Consider the following 6,174-nt stretch of genomic DNA (forward strand, 5'->3'; position numbering starts at 1 on the left):
GAGCGAGGAAGGCCCGCGGGAGGAGGGGCCTGGCCCCGCTGCGCCACGCTCACCAGGTGGCACTCGGACAGGTGGCGCGAGCCCGCCGCTGCCGCCGCCACAGCTCAGTGGCAATACTGGTCTGGAGGCCGAGGCTCAGGCCTCTTCCTTCTGCTTTGCCCACTCCCCTCGGCTCCTCCCCTTCCCCAGCAAAACTTGCTCTGGCAATCAAACTCTTGGAAAAGCCGGAGCCTCCAACGCGCCAGTTACTCCAATTTGACCACTCACTGCCTGCCTGACTTTGCTTTCGGGCTGGGGAAGAGGTCGGGAACCCATGGATAAATTTAGGGCTAGGGGATGTATCAGTGGTCTGGGGCCTGAAAGAGGCAAGGAGCCAAGCCGTCCGAGAGGTGGCTACAGACTGGAGTGAAAAGAGGGCAGAGGCGGGGCGCACTAGGCAGGCTGAGGGGTGGGGTCCGGCGGACAACACCAGAGAGACTGAGGGCAGCGAAGGCTGGAGAAAGAAGACTGGAAAGCAGGACAAGAGGTGAGGCGGGGGGTGGGGGGGCGGAAGGCCGACCCCAGCCTAGGGAGGAACTTGCATCCCCATGATCTTGTTCCGCCCACGGTCATGCCCCATGCCGGGAAAAAAGTTGTCCCGGAGACGCGGGTGTGGTGGGAGCAGGCAGGATCCAGAATGAGACACCCCAGGCCATGGAGACCTAATTTCGGAAACCAAGTCGCAGGCAAAAACACTTTCATTTTTGCTCACCAACAACCTTGTCTTGGGGAAGTCGAGCCCGATCCGCGCGCGCCAGCCGGGAAACGGGAGAACCCACAGTTTAGCGGACGCAGGAGAACGCAGGCTGCACTGGCAGCAGCCAGAGAGCCGGGGTCCCGGCGCGGGGTTGGGAGAGACCTAGCTGCCCGCTACGTCGCTCTCATTAACCCCCAATCAGTTCACCTAATCCCAGGGTCGAAACCTGAGCCCGGTGGGTAGGCGGGGCAGTGCCTCCTGCTCTCCTCGTCTCTCAGGGGGCGGGACCAGGAGGGTTAGGAGGTCTGGGGAAAACAGCCTTCTTCCCCGGGTGACGACGATGGGGGCCGAGTTCACTGACGAGCTGCAGGCTCTTCGGGCATCTCAGCTCTACGAGGTCTTGGCTAGTTCAAAAACAAGGGCTCTGAGGACCCTGGACCAGGGCTCAGGGTCCTCAGAGCCCTTGTCCTTGAGCTTCGCGCGACTTAGACTGCCAGACTAGGAGTTGCGCGGCTCCCAAGGCAGGATGCAGGACAGTGTACATCTGTCCGTTGGAGCTACGGGCTCAAAACGAGTTTCAGCGGTCTCGTTCTCTGAAGGGCATTCCACACCCTACTATGTCTCCTTCTCCTGGGGAGTAGGAACAAGCTTGGGAGAAAAGACGGCTGGGACATGTAGCGGAGCCTAGAGCTATGTCTCCCGGTCCCAAGTGCCAGAAGACCCCCCTAGGGGTGAGGGTGCCTCGGATCGGGACTTCAGGAGGCTTCGGGGTGCTTGGGCTGCCCTAGGGCTTAGTCCTGCCGCTTCAGTTTTCCTTGCCGCGCGGCTTGAGCCACTCCTTCGGCCGTATAATTCGACACTACGAATGCAAAAATCAATTGCTTAAACAACCCTAAAACTCAGAGGGAAAGGAAAACGGTGGAAAGGTCCCGAGGGCCCTGCTGAGCCTTGAGTATGAGTTGGCGCGGAGCTGGACCAGAGTAGAGGGATAAGGGGGAAACTGTCCGCGCCCGCGCTGAGTCTGGACTGGCTAGGACAGCGCAGGATCGAGCGGGCGCGGTGGCACCTTCCCGACTCGGGCAGAAGCCCCGCGCCACTCTCCCATTCTGGGAGGGTGGGGTGGGTAGCGGGGTGGTAGGGCCGAGGGCTGAGCGCGTGGGAAGGCGACCTCGAGTAGCAGCTGGCGGCCGGGGGCGGGGCGGCCTTCTCCGCGCACGCGGGCGCGCAGGGCCTCTGTTCACCGTCAGGGCCTGGGAAGGCGGGAGCTGGAGGCGCTGAGGGAGCTGACTCTTGAGCCCAGCTGCCGCTGCCTCCCCACCTGATGTTTCCTTCCCGAGTGGATCCCGCTCCCTTGCAGAACTACCAAATGGCCTGGCGCGCGCCCCCTGCGTCAGATCCCAGCACCACCGCGCGGGTCGCGCCGGGACCTAGCGGATAGAGCTCTTCGTGCTCCCGCACAGAGACCCGCCTGGGGTAGGAACCCAGCAGCGCCCTCTGGTCGCCCCCGCAGTGCCAGTGCCCAGCTAGTTTCCGCCGCCCCCGCCAGGGAGGGAGGCGCAGAACAGGAGCAGCGGACCTACCTGCGGGGTCAGGGCGCGGACACTGCGCTCTGAGAGTTTCCAAACTGAGTTGCTTTCGGGACAGACCGCTCTCTCTGTCTCCCTCTCTCTCTCTCTTTTTTAATCTCCTTCCGAGCTCAGCCCCCAAAACCACAAGCTTCACTTCCTGAGCGTTAAGGAGTAGCTCGCTTAGCCCGCTCAGACGTGCTCCCCACTCCCCTCCCCCAGTCCGGAGGCTGGGCGCGCTCTTCTGTGCACGGGGCTAGGAGGCAGATAGGGGGCCCAGCCTTTCCAGCCACCTTCCACGACGGGCCCAACCTGGGCTTTCTCTGTAGAAAGGCGTGGGGCGGGAAGAGGGAGACCCCAAGGGCCCAGACACTAGAAATGACTCGAAAGAAAATGAACTTTACTTGGCTCTTGTGAGGCTTCCACAGCGAGTAGTCACAGATTCAGGACACAGATTGACTGGAGCGCCGGGAGCGAGAGCGCCCTGCTCCCACGAGGCCTCCCCGCCCATCTGGTCCGGGACGATCCCCCGAGCCCCCGACCTCGCCTCCTGCTTGTTGCGCCGCCCCCGGGTCGGTACCGTGAATCACCCGCCCGCGGTGCCGCCGGCCTGGAGCCCGGCGAGTGGCCGCGGCGTCCGCAGAGAGAAACCTGCACCGCTGCCCCGAAATAGCTTGTTGTGGAAACACTTCGGGATAAATACGCCCAACGATGCTGAAAATACCTTGACACCCAATCCGAGAGGTTTGCTCATTTCCCTTCGGATTTAGGTAATGGTTAAATTTGGAAGAGGTGGGCGAGCGCCGAGCCCCCGGCGGAGAGGGCGCTGGCGGCGCGTCCCGCGGGCGCCCGGCTGGGCTGGCGGGAGCACCCTCCCCACGCCGCGCTCTCCCGCGCGGTGCTGGCTTCGCTCTGCTGGCGGCTAATTTCCGGTGGTCGGAGCTGCGAAATTAAAGTCCACGCGGGAGGAAGCGCGCGGGGGCAGCGGCGGCGGCTGCTCGGCTGACCCCGCCCTGCCCGGGCCCGCCAAGGAGAGCTGAATCTCAGGGGCGGGCTCCGCCACCCACTGAGGTCATACACAGGCACCTGGTCCAGAGGGGAGCAGTAAAGCGCCATAAAAGCACTACCCCGATGATTATTAAAAAGTAAATCTTTGCCAGGATCGTGTGTTCTATGAGGGTGGGCAACTGGATCTACGGCATTATGTCCCTGGTAGTCTCTTAACAAATGTCTGTGGACTCAGTAAATGAATGAATTGCATTAATTAATTAATTCTGTTAATAGGACAGAAAAATTAAAATCTCACCCATAAGTAAACAATGCAGCAATCTCCAACGCTAGCCTGTATGTCATGATTCATAGTGTGGCCTGTTGTGTATATTTAAAGTCTAAGCCTTTTCCTGACAAGAGTGGATATCGTTGTAATTGCACTGCTTTCCTAAATGAATTGACTTAGATTTCGATCACTAATGCATGCACAATAAGTCTCCAGGGTCAGATACCGGGAGGAGGGAGTGGTGCTCTTATTTCTTGCCAATGTAATACCATATATTAGAGTAATCCAAAATTCTCTAGGAAAAAGAGTCCCTTAGAGCTAGAGAATTTTTTAGTAATTTTAAATTTGTATTGTAAATCTAAATAATTGGGGAAAGTATTTGGTTGCCATGGCAGCATGCTTTGATAAATTAATTATGTTTTATACAGCTGCACACCTACCGTGTGCCAGGTGCTGGACTAGACATACATCTTGTGTGCCTACTTGTCTTCTTTACACTAATATTTGCTCAACAACACATCCTTTATAAATAAATGCAGAAGTAACCAATCTTAATCAGAAAGATTACAAATATTGAATTAGCTGTAGAGAAATTAAGGACGTTTTGTTAAGTTTTTATTTCTTGAGTGCTCTGTCCTGGCCCAAGATATAAAAATCTTAAAGCAGTCCAAAACAAATATTTCCCTCATTCCTTCTATCCTATACAAAGCAGAAAAAGACAAAAATTTAAAAGAAAATGATAAATGAGACAAATGAAAATTAATTATCAATCAGATTCTAGGGAAATAGCCAAACGATTTTCTTTGCACATTAGCAAGTTCACAGTCAAAATTTCTTAAAAAGGGGATGTGACTATTCAGTAATTTTTGAGTGTTGCTTTTTGAAGTCTCAGAAAACATGGGGAAGCTATGAAGGGGACAAATAAATCACCTTGCATATCACCTTAGAATAAATCTGTTTCATTTAGACTAAATCTAGTCATCTTGCTTTGTTTGCTCTTCACAAGCTTCTGAGTTTGCAAAATAAAACTGGGGACAGGGACAGGAACACCAGAGAGAAGCAGGTGGGAGGGAGATGGCACCGAACCCCCTTTTCCTGTTTTGAACCATGTGGCTGTATTACCGATTTAAACAAATAAATACATATTAAAAACATTTAGCAAGAGCAGGTTATTTCCCAGGTGTATGGTGTTGAAACGTGATTCCCATTTAGCAGGAGCAGGGGGAAAAAGTAAGAAGAGGGGCACCTGAAGATTAAGAAACTTGCCAATCAGCAGCCAAGAGCCAGTACTGGAAATGATAGAATGAATCTGACTTGCCACTATTTTAAACTACCTCTCATGTACTACTAACCTGACAGTAAAGATAATAAGAATCCTTCCCCCTGCCCCAAACCACCCTCCCCTCAACACACACACACACACACACCAGCCAAAGTGTACATTTTTAAAAGCTAGAAAGAATCCTTACCCCCATATATTCCTTTGGAACTGAAATACATCTAATAGTAAGCATAATGTAGGCTCAGGGCATAATTTTCTATAAATACTGGTTTTCCCAAAAAAGGATGTTAAATTGACTAATTTTGTCAGTAATTTACTAATTGCTATTAAATAACAAAAATAATCTATCTGTAGATGCCAAATAACAAATGACCTTCTTCATGAGGCAAACATTTCCAAGCTCTGGCCAGTGGCCTATTTATTTCAAACAGGATCTCATAGATCAGAATTTCCCTACAATAAAAGATCTGAGACATTTTTAAAAAGAAAATTTTAACAGGATATTACCAGTCTCCTATTTATGTTTTTTCACAAAGCTTTACAGTTACCATTTCTGTTCTATTTGGGGAGATATAACTTCAAAGGGTGGGTGATCCAGGACCCCCAAAGAGGGGTGGTAATGCCCCATTTTCCAGCATACATTTCTGTAATGTTTGCTTCATTTGATTCTCACAGCATGCTCTTTGTAGACAATCATTTGTGGGTATCAATCTCTGTTCTGCTAGTTAACTACCCCTGTGAACTCGAGCAAGTTAATTCAACTCTTCCCACCTCAGTTTCTCACTTGTAAAGTCAGAATACCTACATACCTTGCAAGACTGCGGAGCAGTCCTTCAATTTCCACTCTTCACAGGGTCCTCTGGGCACCAAGAATGGAAGAATGATCCTAGGTTTAACCTCCTTGTTCCATGTCCTGCTTCAATTTATTCAACTCTGCATAAGTAAACTTCATTACAGCAATTTTCAGGGACTTGGATTTTTTTTTAAGTCAAAAGTCAGAGAAAGTGAATGAAGGATCTATTTTCATTTCCAGATATTTTACGGATTTGTTTTGGGAAAGTTAAATTAGTAACCAAATTGTTTTAGGACTAAGTTTACCCATCTTTAAAACAGGAAATGTCTGCCATGTGTCAAATACCGTGAGCTATTGGCTGAAAAGTACCTGCGGGGAGACACACTTAAAGTAAAATCAAAAAGAAAAAAAATCACAGGGTGGGACTGGGTATGAGGCTCCTCTGCAGGCCAGACAGAGATTTTGTCTTTATGAAGGTAGTGCTTTATTTTTTAAATACATGTTTTCATTATAAATTATATG

At 51.5% G+C, this 6,174-nt stretch overlaps 1 protein-coding gene across 5 annotated transcripts in view; it reads right to left on the bottom strand.

Annotated features, from left to right (window-relative positions):
• The window catches only part of GFI1 (growth factor independent 1 transcriptional repressor), a 42,173-nt gene extending 39,047 nt beyond the window's left edge, over positions 1-3,126 (bottom strand). For 2 of the 5 annotated variants that reach the window (XR_001595533.2, XM_016134269.2), the window contains exon 1: positions 2,317-2,405. The gene's annotated coding sequence lies outside the window, so the exon portion shown is untranslated. Of the gene's footprint in view, positions 1-53; positions 577-751; positions 843-2,316; positions 2,406-3,025 lie in introns of those variants that run through there. The other 3 variants (XM_016134272.2, XM_036236397.1, XM_036236386.1) reach the window with 3 other exon arrangements.
• Positions 3,127-6,174: the final 3,048 nt, after the last annotated feature.

This window comes from Rousettus aegyptiacus, unplaced genomic scaffold (assembly GCF_014176215.1).
Source record: "Rousettus aegyptiacus isolate mRouAeg1 unplaced genomic scaffold, mRouAeg1.p scaffold_m13_p_1, whole genome shotgun sequence".
In the NCBI taxonomy this organism is placed as follows: Eukaryota; Metazoa; Chordata; class Mammalia; order Chiroptera; family Pteropodidae; genus Rousettus; species Rousettus aegyptiacus.